We start from the raw sequence: 14,013 nt of genomic DNA, 5'->3' as shown, positions 1-14,013 counted from the left end.
AGAAAAGAAGGTCTCAAATCAATAATCTAAATTCTTACCTCTACACTAGAAAAAGAAAATAAACCCAAAGCAACATGGAAGGAAATAATAAAGATAAAAGCAGAAAGCAATGAAATTTCAAACAGGAAAATGACTGAAAAAAATCAATGAAGCGGGCTTCCCTGGTGGCGCAGTGGTTGAGAATCTGCCTGCCAATGCAGGGGACACGGGTTCGAGCCCTGGTCTGGGAAGATCCCACATGCCGCGGAGCAACTAGGCCCGTGAGCCACAACTACTGAGCCTGCACGTCTGGAGCCTGTGCTCCGCAACAAGAGAGGCCGCGATAGTGAGAGGCCCGCGCACCACGATGAAGAGTGGCCCCCACTTGCCGCAACTAGAGAAAGCCCTCGCACAGAAACGAAGACCCAACACAGCTATAATTAAAAGTAAAAAAAAAAAAAAAAAAAAAAATCAATGAAGCAAAATCTGTTTCCCCAAAAAAATTGATAAAGTTGATTAACCTCTACCAAGACTGATAAAGATTTTTAAAAAGAGAGAAGACAAAAATCATCAATATCAGGAATGAAATAGGGGAGATGCCTACAATCCTGTAGCCATTCAAAGGATAGTAAAGAAATACCACAAATTTTACACTCATAAATTTGACAACTTACAAAAAAATGGGCCAATTCCTTGAAAACCACAAGCTACCAAAACTTAACCAAGATGAAATAAACAATAGTCAGATAATTATTAAATACAGTGAATTTGTAATTTTAGAGTTTCCAATAAAAGAAATCTTCAGGCTCTGATGGGTTCACTGGAGAATTCTACCAAACATTTAAAGATGAATCAGCATCAATTTTACATAATCTCTTTGGATCCACCTCCTAGAGTAATGGAAATAAAAACAAAAATCAACAAGTGGGACCTAATGAAACTTCAAAGCTTTTGCACAGCAAAGGAAACCATAAACAAGACGAAAAGACAACCCTCAGAATGGGAGAAAATATTTGCAAATGAATCAACGGACAAAGGATTAATCTCCAAAATATATAAACAGCTCATTCAGCTCAATATCAAAGAAACAAACACCCCAATCCAAAAATGGGCAGAAGACCTAAATAGACATTTCTCCAAAGAAGACATACAGACGGCCACGAAGCATATGAAAAGATGCTCAACATCACTAATTATTAGAGAAATGCAAATCAAAACTACAATGAGGTATCACCTCACTCCTGTTAGAATGGGCATCATCAGAACATCTACAAACAACAAATGCTGGAGAGGGTGTGGAGAAAAGGGAAACCTCTTGCACTGTTGGTGGGAATGTAAATTGATACAGCCACTATGGAGAACAATATGGAGGTTCCTTAAAAAACTAAAAATAGAATTACCATATGACCCAGCAATCCCACTACTGGGCATATACCCAGAGAAAACCGTAATTCAAAAAGACACATGCACCCGAATGTTCATTGCAGCACTATTTACAATAGCCAGGTCATGGAAGCAACCTAAATGCCCATCAACAGACGAATGGATAAAGAAGTTGTGGTACATATATACAATGGAATATTACTCAGCCATAAAAAGGAACGAAATTGTGTCATTTGTTGAGACGTGGATGGATCTAGAGACTGTCATACAGAGTGAAGTAAGTCAGAAAGAGAAAAACAAATATCGTATATTAATGCATGTATGTGGAACCTAGAAAAATGGTACAGATGAGCCAGTTTGCAGGGCAGAAGTTGAGACACAGATGTAGAGAATGGACATATGGACACCAAGGGGGGAAAACTGCGGTGAGGTGGGGATGGTGGTGTGCTGAATTGGGCAATTGGGATTGACATGTATACACTGATGTGTATAAAATTGATGCCTAATAAGAACCTGCAGTATAAAAAAACAAACAAAACAACTAATACTAAACTTTCATTGGGTTATTTGTATGGAAATATGTTAATATAAATGTTTCAGACATTACATGAAATTTCTAAAAATCTTATATTTGTATTTGTATGGAAATATGTATGGAAATATGTTAATATAAATGTTTCAGACATTACATGAAATTTCTAAAAATCTTATATGTTCTGGTATAATGTTATAAGTAATAATCCTAGTTATTACTTTAAAATGTATATCTCAGAAATAACTAATTTTCTTGTCAACTGCATTATTATGAACTCTCATCAAATCTTTAACCGTGGTCATTTTTAAGTCTTTTGTCATTTACAGACAGTTCTGGGTGTACTCTGATGATTTTGCAAATATGTTCCTATAAAAGGGTTTCATCTTCAAGAAATACATGGAAAAGACTCTGACAAGTACAGGTTTCTGGTAACTGACTGTACTGCTGAACTGAATGAATAAGCATTTTCAGAACGCTAATGAAAAACTGATGAACTCATAAAAGTGCTAACAAAAGATCAAGATGAAAAAAAAAATTAATTACATGGGACTGAGTGAACTGATGAGGATGAGTATAATTTTTGTGACTTTCTGTCTGAATTAAAAAAAAAAAAAAATCCCACAAGGACTCAGAGGCAAAGAATATACAAATCAACTTTCACTGCAAAGTAAAGGAGCTGTTACAGTGGAGGATTACTGGACTGAATGTCAATATTATGACATAGTATGAGTGTGTTTCATGTTTGGTAATTGCAATCACTGTTGCTTTTGTTGTGGTCATCCATGTACAATGCTTGGTGTCAGTCTATTTATCTCTTGTAAAAATAAAATACAGTGTGTGTGTGTGTGGAAAAAAAATAATAATAATAGTTATATTATTAATAAATGTATCCATTCACCTAAATTTCTAAAAAAAAAAAAAAAAAAAAAAATTTTACATAATCTCTTCCAGAAATTAGAAGAGGAAGAAACACTTCCTAGCTCATTTTATGAGGCTACTACTATGTGTATACCAAAACCCTGTCAGACAGCACAAAAAATGGAAACTATAGACTGATATTGCTCATGAACTCAGGGACAAAAATCCTCAAAATATTAGCAGATCAAATCCAGCGATATATAAAAAGAAGTATGCACCATGACCAAGTTGGATTTATTCCAGATATGCAAGGTTGATTCAATATTTGAAAACCATATCAACATGGTAAAGAAGGAAAATCATGCAATAGAAGAATTTGACAAAATCCAACACCCATTCGTGATTTAAAAAAAAAAAAAAGAAACTCTCTGGCAAGCTAAGAATGGAAGGTAATTTCCTAAACTTGATAAATATCATCCACAAAACCCTACCGCTAACATCATATTTAATGGTGAAAGACAATGCTTTTTCCCTAAGATCGCAAACAAGACAAGAAAGTCTGCTCTAATCATTGTTACTTAACAAGTATTGTAAGTTCTAATCAGAGTAATAAGCGAAGAAAAAGAAATAAAAAGCAAACAAATTGCAAACAAAGGAATAAAATGGACACAATTTGCAGATGACATGATTGTCTACATATAGAATCCCAAGGAATCCACCAAAAAACTCCTAGAACTAGTGAGTTTAGCAAGATTGTAGGATACAAGATAAACACACAAAAATCAATCACATTTCTATATACAAACTATAAAAATGTGGAGACAGAAATTAGAAGCAAAATACCATTTACAATTGCTCCAAGGAAATGAAATATAAACCTAAAAAAATATCTATAGGATCTGTATCCTGAAAATTATAAAATGTTAATGGAAAAAATTGAAGAGAACCTAAATAAATTGAGAAGCATACTGTACTCATGTATCAGAAGACTCAACAAGATGCCAATTCTCCCCAAAATGATGTATAAATTTAAAGTAATTCCTATCAAAATCCCAGCAAGTGTTTTATAGATATAGGAAAGCTTATTCTAAAACAGAAATTGAAAGGCATATGACCTGAAATAGCTAAAGAAACTTTGAAAAAGCAGAATAAGGTGGGAGGAATCACTATATCTGATGTTGAGGCTTGCTACAGAGCTACATATCAGTAGTCAAGACACCATGATACTGGCAGGATAAACACATCGATCAATGGGACACCTCAGAGAATCCAGAAATAAAGCCACACAAATATGCTCAACTGATTTTTGCCTGCAAAAGAAATTCAATGGAGAAAGGAGAGACTTTTCAACAAGTGGTGCTATAGCAACTGGTCATCCACAGGCCAAAAAACAAAAAGCCTCAACCTACATCTCTCAAACAACTTATACAAAAATTAACTCAAAATGGATCATGGACTTAAATGCAAAATGTAAATCTATAAAATTTTAGAAGCAAACAAAGGAGAAAATCTTTAGGATAAAGGACTAGACAAAGAGTTCTTAGACTTACCACCAAAAATACAATACATACAAGGAAAAAAATTGTTAAATCACCTCATCAAAATTAAAATATTCTGCTCTGTGAAAGATCCTATTAAGCAATGAAAAGACAAGCTACAAGCTGGAATAAAATATTTTCAAACATATCCAACAAAGGATTTTAATCCAGAATATATATATTTTAAAAACTCCTTAAACTGAACAGTAATAAAACAAACATTCAACTAGAAAATGGACAAAAGACACAAACAGATATTTCACTGAAGAGGATACAGAGATGCCAAATAAGCACATGAAAAGATATTTAACATTATTAGCCATTACAGAAATGCAAATTTAAACTACCATGAGTTCACCTACACACCTATCAGAATGGCTAAAATAAAAAATAGTGATAATGCCAAATGCTGGTGAGCACATGGAGAAACGAGACCAGTCATACATTGCTGATGGGAACAGAAACCACTCTGGAAAAAGAGTATGCTAGTTTCTTACAAAACTATATGCTCATTTACCATACAACTCAGCAATTACACTCTTGGGCATTTATTCCAGGGAAATGAAAACTTACATTCACAAAGAAACCTGTACATGAATGTTCAAAGCAGTTTTATTTGTAATAGCCAAAAACTAGAAACAACCTGAAGGTCCTTCAATAGGTGAATAAACTGTGACACCTCCACTCTGTGGAATACTACTCAGCAATAAAAAAGAACAAACTATTGGTCCACACAAAAACTTGGATGGGTCTCAAGGGAGTTAAGCTGACTGAAAAAGGCCAAAAGGTTATATACTATAACAAACAGTTATATACTATATACTATATATATATATATACTTTTGTTATATACTATATCATTCCATTTAAATAGCATTCTTGAAATGACAAAATTACAGAGATAAATAGATCAGTGGTTGCCAGAGGATAGATAGAGGGGAAGGGAGGGATGCAGCTGTGGCTATAAAAAGATTGCATAAGGAATCCTGGTGATGAAACTGTTCTATATCTTGACTGTGGTGGTCACACGAATCTACACAAGTGATAGAACTACACACACATACACACACACACACACCACACACACACACACACACAAGTGCACGTAAAATTGGTGAAAGCTGAATAAGGTCCATGGATTATATCAATGTCAGTTTTCTGGTTATGATATTCTGCTATAATTATGTAAGATATTACAATTGGGAGAAATGAGTTGAAGGATACATGGAATCTATTATTTCTTATAATTGCATGTGAATCTGTATCTCAAGATAAAAATCTAAAGAAAATCAAGCAAGCAATAGGTGAAAATTAATGTGAAACAGGAAGTGAGGGTGGCAGTGTCCAATCTGATTCCAAGGTTTCAGGAGTTTTGCAGTCTTCCACAGAAACATGCACCCCATTCGAAAATAACAGTGATTCTTCCTCAAGAAAAGGTTTGTGAGGAGGAAATGTGAAACACTCTTGACTGAACCAAGAGAATGGGTTTTCCAAATGAGACTGTCAGAGCAAGATGCAGTCAGATGGACTGGCAGGCTGAATGCTGTCCCCAGCTTCACCTTCCCCCGGTGCCCTGTGGGGTGGGAGGAAGCTTCTGATGAAGAATAGATCAGTTAAAAGAAAAACAGGGCTTCCCTGGTGGCGCAGTGGTTGAGAATCCACCTGCCAATGCAGGGGACATGGGTTCGAGCCCTGATCTGGGAAGATCCCACATGCCGCGGAGCAACTGGGCCCGTGAGCCACAACTACTGAGCCTGCGCGTCTGGAGCCTGTGCTCCGCAACAAGAGAGGCCGCGATAGTGAGAGGCCCGTGCACCGCGATGAAGAGTGGCCCCCACTCGCCACAACTAGAGAAAGCCCTCGCACAGAAACGAAGACCCAACACAGCCATAAATAAATAAATAAATAAATAAATAAATAAAATTTAAAAAAAGAAAAACAAAGAAGCTACATTTTTTTGCACATCTGAAAGTAGTAAGTGTATCTGTGATCCTGCTACATATAATCTAAAATGCTAATACTAAAACCTTCTCTAACATAGTCTCCACAGTTCCATCTCCAAAAATCTATTCTAGCGTATTTTGCTTAGATAAAGATGTACCAGTGAAGAATTCAAAAGACTAGGAAGATCAGTGCAGCTAGAAGCTCTCAGAGAAGGCAGTGATGCAGATTGCTCTCTTAAAACTTTATTGAACAAAGAACACTCTCTAGAATATATGATGGGCTAGGTCTACATTGCGTGCAATAAAGCTGAACATGACAGTAGTTCAATGTGAAATGTTAAACAAATTAGTATTTCTCACTGTACAAAACTGCTTATGTAGCTGCTGTGCAAGAATAAAGTATTAAGCTCAGCATTTTCACCAATCATCTGTGATGAGCTTTAAAAGACATTTGAAGAAATGGTTAGATTTCTTTGGTATATATTTCAAACAAATTAGTTACATGGATAATACTCAAATCTCTTTCAACCTCTCCTGCATTCCAAATAAAATCTTAGGACAAATATCAAAAATGCTAGCCACCCCAAAAGACAGACTGTCAAACTCAAAAGAATATAAGTTCCGAAATAATGTTTATTCAGTAGGGTTTATTAAATTGGATAAAGGCAAGAACTGTCAGTTACTGCAAAATTCATGTAAGAGCACTTAGTAGTCCAGCTCTAAGCATTTCTTTTAAGTTTCTCACATTAATGAGTTCTGTTTACAGTACTAAAATTCTATCATTCAAGCATCAATGATTACATTTCAGAAAAAGGAAATCATTTGTGACATCTTTCTACAAAAGAGAAAAAATTATAATGAATAGAACCAGTATCTATAATAGGATACACTAGGGGTGGGGGGGGTTAGGAAAAAAACAGTGCTTTATTTTCACAGTAGAAATTATGTAATGCAAACGTCATTTTGACCCACACCAAAAAATCCATGAGAAAAGCTCAAATTTGAACACTGTGAGCATTATTTTAAAATCTATGTTTGTGAGTTTATACTGCATCTGTTTATACCAATACGTGGCAAATATCTATCACTTTCACATACACTGAACCATTCTAGGGGAATATGGGAGAGAAAAAGGCCTTACTTATGCATCACCTACTGCAACTTTTACTTAGAATGCAAGTTGAGTCAACCATTTTAAATATCAACATGTACCTCTGTTAATCCCTCTCTCTCCATCCTTCTATCCCAGACACCTCAAAAGAACCGTGGTAGTCTAATGTCTTTGTATCTGCTAAGCCTCACCACTGACGTTGTTGAGTCACTGAAACAAAAGTACACTGTCTATTGCACTTTCCTTTTCTTTAACAATTGAGCAGAACTGTAATGCTTTCAACCATGTGTGTAGATTTCTAGGTCATTTACACTGCTGCTGGCATGACTGCTGGCTCTGCAGAACGGCTGCTGGGTGGCAACGGCCAGTGTCCAGTAGCTAGATTTTTTTTAGAATTCCACTCGTCAACAGGGAAATCAAAAGGCTGTGTATGTGAGTCAGAAACGGTGCTTCCTGCTTGTCCCATTCGAACTTGCTATGTGCTGTAATTAGCAGGGTTCTGCTCACATCCTTGTTTGCTGTAACTGTCGCAGGAAGAACTGTTTCTGCCTCCAGGAACCAGCTTGTCCCTGTGAAGGGACATGGTGGAGAGAGCAACAGTTGATAAGGAGCCATTGGAGGGGCTTGGCAGACCAGATGTATTGTGGTAAGGCTCACGCTCTGGATTCTTCACATGGTCTTTAATGCTCTTGAGAAAGACATAGAAAAGCTCTATGATATTCAAGGCAAGAGACACCAAGGACACCAGTGGCATGAAGAGGATGAAGATGCTTTTCTCTGTGGGGCGAGAGAGGAAGCAGTCCACCTGACGCGGCAGGGGTCTCGTTTGGAAGTGTAAACCGCACTCAGGCGGAAGCCATAGATGTACCACTGGCTCAGCAGGAAAGCCACCTCAAAGACTGTCTTGAAGAAGAAACAGATGGTATAGGTTCACAGCAAGCCCCCCCTCATTTTCACCTTGCCATGTTCTTCAATGCCATACTTGAACTTCTTGATTTCAATTTCCTCCAAGTGCACCTCCACACTGGCACCATCGGTTGGGGCAACTTTGAGTTGCTCCTCTTTCTTGTTAAACTTCTCTTCTTTTCGCATCACACAGATCACGTGTGCTAGGTACAAAAGTGTGGGGACAGACGCAAAAACAACCTGCAGGACCCAGAAGCACACATGAGAGATTGGGAAGGACTTATCGTAGCAGACGTTTTCACAACCAGGCTGTCGAGTGTTACAACAAAAGGCAAACTACTCATCATCCCAGGTTGACTCAACTGCTGTCCCCAGTAGCAGGATTCAGAAAATGAAAAGGACTGAGAGCCATACCTTCCCTCCAGCTGTGGAGTAAGCTTGAACCCTGTCGAGGAGTTGGCCTAAGGCACTCCAGTCACTCATGCTGCCTGTTCGCTGTTCTTTCCCTTAAAAGTGAAGTAGGCACGCCAAGTGACTGCACTCCTTAGAGGACGAAGTAAAACGAAAAAGCAAGTTCAAGCACTCAAAACTGTCTAAAGCTTACAAGTCTGCTACTCTTTGGTACCTTCCTCATTCTTCCCCCTAATGAAAAGCAATTGCTGATACCTGATAAAAGCTTATGTGGATTCATTTTTCATACATGGTGAGTAAATACTCTCAAATAAGGATGTACATATATTGATAATGGGACAATTTACATAAATAGGGGAACAAAATAGACACATTTAAATATCTTCAATTCCAGAATAAGGCAATCTCCAAAGATTAAAAACTCAAACACAGACACTGAATTAAAAATTTACATGCATATACTGACTGATTCATCTTCAGACATATCAGGGCCATCATCTCCCAAACAGATAATGATATTCATCCGAGCATTATTTATGGAGTGCCTACTAGGTGCCAGGTACTGTACTAGGCACTGGTTCCTACTGTGATTCCTTTGGAACTCACAATCAACTAGCGGAACAGATAATCAAAAGCACAGTATTTTATTGATTTTTTAATTACAATTAATTGTAAGATAAGCCATTATTTTATTTACCATTCAGAAAGCAATCAAGGTATCCAGAGTAAGATGTGCCCCAATTTCAGAAATGTGGGGGGAAATGTATATCTTAGAATCAATGAAAAAGGCTAAGTGAGTAAGTGAATATACAACTGCAAATTTAAATAAGTGCCAAGAAGGAAACAAATAGGCACCAACAGAGATTAGCACAAGGAAACCCAGATTAGAATGTATAGAGTCAGCCAAGCAAAGACTGGAAAAACCGCTGCATGTGAAGCAGCAGCATGGGCAAAAATTTGAAGAGGGAAGGACTCACTGTACTCAAGGAGCTAGCTCAAAGGCAGGCAGCATGGTTACCAGGTAGTAGGCAGAGGTAGCAGAATGGTGCCAGAGGGGGCTACCTCAGGCATCTGCTTGGCAGTAGCAGAGAATCCCAGAGGCAGAAAGCGAAATTACACTGTGAGGCTGCGGCAAGATTGAGGCCATTGGAGAAATTATTAATGGCAGTTCGGGAGCTCTAGGGGACAGTGGGAGGGTTGGGGGAGGAACCAGGATGTGATAGAGGGATATACAGATCAGTAAAGAGACAAGGGTTCTGGGCTAATGGACGGCCAGTGAGTTTCGGTGGTGACAGAAAGTAAAAGAGGATGTCAAGAATCATGGGTCTGGGCTTCCCTGGTGGCACAGTGGTTAAGAATCCGCCTGCCAATGCAGGGGACACGGGTTCGAGCCCTGGCCTGGGAAGATCCCACATGCCGCAGAGCAACTAAGCCCGTGTGCCACAACTACTGAGCCTGCGCTCTAGAGCCCACGAGCCACAACTACTGAGCCCGTGTGCCACAACTACCGAAGCCCGCGTGCCTAGAGCCCGAGCACCGCAATGAAGAGTAGCCCCCGATCGCTGCAACCAGAGAAAGCCCGCGCACAGCAACGAAGACCCAATGCAGCCAAAAATAAAAATTAAAAAATTAAATTAATTAATTAATTTTTTTAAAAAAAAGAAAAGAATCATGGGTCTGATCCTGAGAGTCTCTGGAGAGGGAAATATGCAATCTATACTAGTGCTGTGGTCCTGAATGCTGTGGTGAATAAAGGGGCATTTTGCAAGGGTAGCTGCCATTCCAGTTAGCAGGGAGTAGTAGCAAGATCAGGACTAAAACAGAGGAGCTGCTACTCTCTCCTTATGTGAGAACTGAAGTCAGGTCTCTGCCAACAGGGGCCTCAATTTACATACTTATTTACTGAATGTGGACCATTATCTTCAGTTGAATTGTTAGCACATGGAAGCTTTTTTGTTAAGATTAAAATACTGACACACTGTGTTCATTCTTGTGGGTTTCTTCTCAAGAGCTTTTAAAAAAAAAATCTCAGGAGGAGCAACTCTGATACCACCCACCAATCTGTTGAGAGAGTGGGTGGAAACTGGCACAGGGCACAACATACACCTGCTGTGCCACTACTGAAGACCTTCTATTCTTTCTCCATTTCCTCCTGACAGCCCTCTTTCTTTACAAGAAACGTTTCTGAGCAAAAAGCCTAGGGAAAAGTTTCTGCCTCTAATTCAGAGCACGCCAGACAAACAGATCTTACTTTAAAACGGAGGACCACAGCTGATTATTACATGGTAAAAATAATTATTTTCAACCAAATTATCTCAATACAGCACTGACTCATCATTTTTAAAACAAACTTTATTTAGTATATTAAGATAACATTCATAATATTTATATTTTAATTCCCCCACTTTAAAAAATTTAATTCCCAAAGGTAGATATTCATTTTAAACAAGTAGGAAAATTAAAAGAGGAAAATATTTCTTAAAGTAAAAATAATATGAATTTGCCTACTAATAAGCAATCTTAAATACCATACAGCTTATTTGTTTCTTGGTTTAACGGCTGTTCCTCACAGTAGATTCAGTAAGAAAAATAAAACTTAAAACCTAAAAAGGGGGGGCAAGGTTAATACAATTTACAATGTCTCAACCACCCAAAGTTGGTTACAACTGTTCTCCAAGGATAAGAACTGAAGCCTCCCAAAATGCAATTTTTTAGCAAGTAATCAAATTATAAGGCTTAAAAGCACACACAGTGCTTTCTCAGTTGCTTAAATAACACATTTTAGCCAAACTGTCCTCTATCACACAGATTCTGAAAGTAATCCTATTAAGCTAAAATCACCAAGATGTAGTTTATGATGAATACATTCTTCAAGGTTAATCGAAAATAGACCATTTGCAGCATAAGAGTTGGGCATTTACTCTCATTAGTTTTTCAAATTTAACCAATGCTTAGTCTCCAGAGATTTCAAAATGCCTTTAAAAATTGAGTTACTTCTTCAAAAACAAGTGGGGTAAAATAACAACAAATGAAGGTTAAAGAAAACAATCCCTGAAACTACTTTAGCGTGGTTTACAGAAGGTATCTGATAAAACAAAAAACAGTGCTACGGCAGGGGGGGTGGGGGTCGGTCGTCAATAATTCTAGTTACTTTAGGATAAAGTTATTAGCAATTTTCTAGAACTACATGAAAGTTCTCAACTTTTTCAAATATTTTGCCTGGAAAAAGTTCTTACTAAGCACTTTGAAAATATACAGATCTGAGATTCAAAGGGATGAAAATAACGATCTAGCTAAGCAAATGGCTCATAGGCAAGTTAAAAGCCTCTTGTTGAACATTATTTTTAAACTGGACAAGGTATTTCCAATTTGAAAATATAAATATAAGACTTCAGGATCAGCTCCAACACATAAAGTGCTTGGATATTGTCACTCCTGTCCTTACAACAAAAAAAAACCTGAACAAACTGCCAATCAGCAACTTTTATTAGGCTTATCAGAGAATTGAGGACACAGGGCAAACTGAACTCTTGAAATCTGGAGAAACAGGCAAATACAGAGAATCACATCCAAGATCAGCTTACCCGGAGCAGAAGGTGCTGGAGTTAATACATTAGTAAGAAAACTTAAATCGTAATTTTGACAAAGGCTTGTGAGTAAGAACTCCTGGGGGCCCAATCTTAGGAGAGCCTCTATACTCTCATGGCGTTACCTCCAGGAACCTCACCAGGTTCTGACTGTGAAGATACAAGAACAATCTCCTCCCCTTTTCGGTAAGATTGAAGAGAGAAGTGATGATTTTGAAATACACCCATGGGAAAAAGTAACAGTTTTGAAATAAACCCAGAAGTTTCTCCATAGCAAAGGCCAACACTCCAAGGGAAAATATACCAGAGCCTTCTATACTGTCCTGGGAGAGGGGAAATTAGCCAACACAGACTTCTCTAGACTTGTTTCACCTAAAGGAAGCAGGGGTTGGGGGAAGGCTAAGAAATACTTCTGAAGGTTGCAGTCCAGGGCTCAGGCCCACCAAAAGACTAAGACTTGGTCCTAAGATTATAAAACACTGGCCCTTCCCCACACTCTACCACCACGTCACCAAGGTTCCACAGTAATCCAATAACAGTGGATTACAACGGAAAGAGTTGCAAGAAACAGACTCTATTTAAAAAGGACTTCTTAGGGAAACCCAAAGATAATGGGGGAGAAAATTTTTAAAATAAAGACACTAGAGGAAACTGAAGCCTGTGGCATCTACACCTACAACAAACATTAAACACAGCCTAGCTCCTAGCCAAATTAACATGAAACCTTATACTACAGGCCTATTTACCTCCATTTCTATTATCCAATATATCCTACCTGGCTTTTTAAAAACACTAAAAAGTATGCTAAAAGGCAAGGGAAAACAGAGTATGAGGAGATTAAGCAAGCATCAGAACAAGACTTAGATATGGCACAGGTTTGGGGATTACCAGGGATAATTTCAGACAGGGAATTTAAAGCAACTATGATTACTATGGTAAGCACTCTAATGGAAAAGGTAGACAACATGCAGGAACAGACAGGTAATGTAAGTATATACAACTCTAAGGAAGAATTAAAAGGAAATGCTAAAAATCAAAAACACCATAACAAAAATGAATAATACCTTTAATGGGCTCATCAGTAGACTGGACATGGCCAAGGAAAGAATCAGTGAACTTAAAGATATGTCAAGAGAAACTTCCCAAACTAAAATGTAAACAGAAAAAAGAATTTTAAAAAGGAGAAAAGAATATCCAAGAACTATGGGACAATTACAAAAGGTGTCACTGGAATACCAGAAGAAGAATGAGACAAAAGAGAAAAAATATTTGAGGGAATAATGGCTGAGAATCTTCCAAAATTAATGACAGACACCAAATCACACATCCAGGAAGCTCAGAGCACACCAAGCAAGATAAATACCCAAAAACTCTACACCTAAACATATCGTATTCAAACTACAGAAAACCAAACACAAAGAGAAAATCATGAAACAAGCCAGAGGGAAAAAAACACCTTACTTATAGAGAACAAGGATAAGAAGTACATTTGACTTCTTGTCAGAAGCCATGAAGTGAAATATTTAGTGTTGAAAGAAAAAAAAAAAAAAAAACCAACCTAGAAGGTATTCAGTGAAATTATCCTTCAAAAGTGAAGGAGAAATAAAAACTTTCTCAGATAAACAAAAACTGAGGGAATTTGTCACCAGTAGACCTGCCTAGTAAAAACTGTTTTAAAAAGTTCTTCAGAGAAAGAAAATGACACAGGTCAGAAAGTCAGATCTACACAAAGAAAGAAAGAGCATTGGAGAAGGAATAAATG

The 14,013-nt window shown here is 37.7% G+C and overlaps 1 protein-coding gene and 1 pseudogene across 2 annotated transcripts in view; both read right to left on the bottom strand.

The window, feature by feature from the left end:
• Positions 1-14,013, bottom strand: part of CDKL5 (cyclin dependent kinase like 5) — a 188,626-nt gene that overhangs the window by 97,936 nt on the left and 76,677 nt on the right. The window lies entirely within an intron of this gene.
• LOC132357850 (gap junction alpha-1 protein-like) lies at positions 7,626-8,736 on the bottom strand (annotated as a pseudogene).

Source organism: Balaenoptera ricei, chromosome X, assembly GCF_028023285.1.
Source record: "Balaenoptera ricei isolate mBalRic1 chromosome X, mBalRic1.hap2, whole genome shotgun sequence".
Lineage (NCBI taxonomy): Eukaryota > Metazoa > Chordata > Mammalia > Artiodactyla > Balaenopteridae > Balaenoptera > Balaenoptera ricei.
The sequence above is the reverse complement of the archived record's forward strand: the minus strand, read 5'-3'. Positions and strand labels throughout refer to the sequence as shown.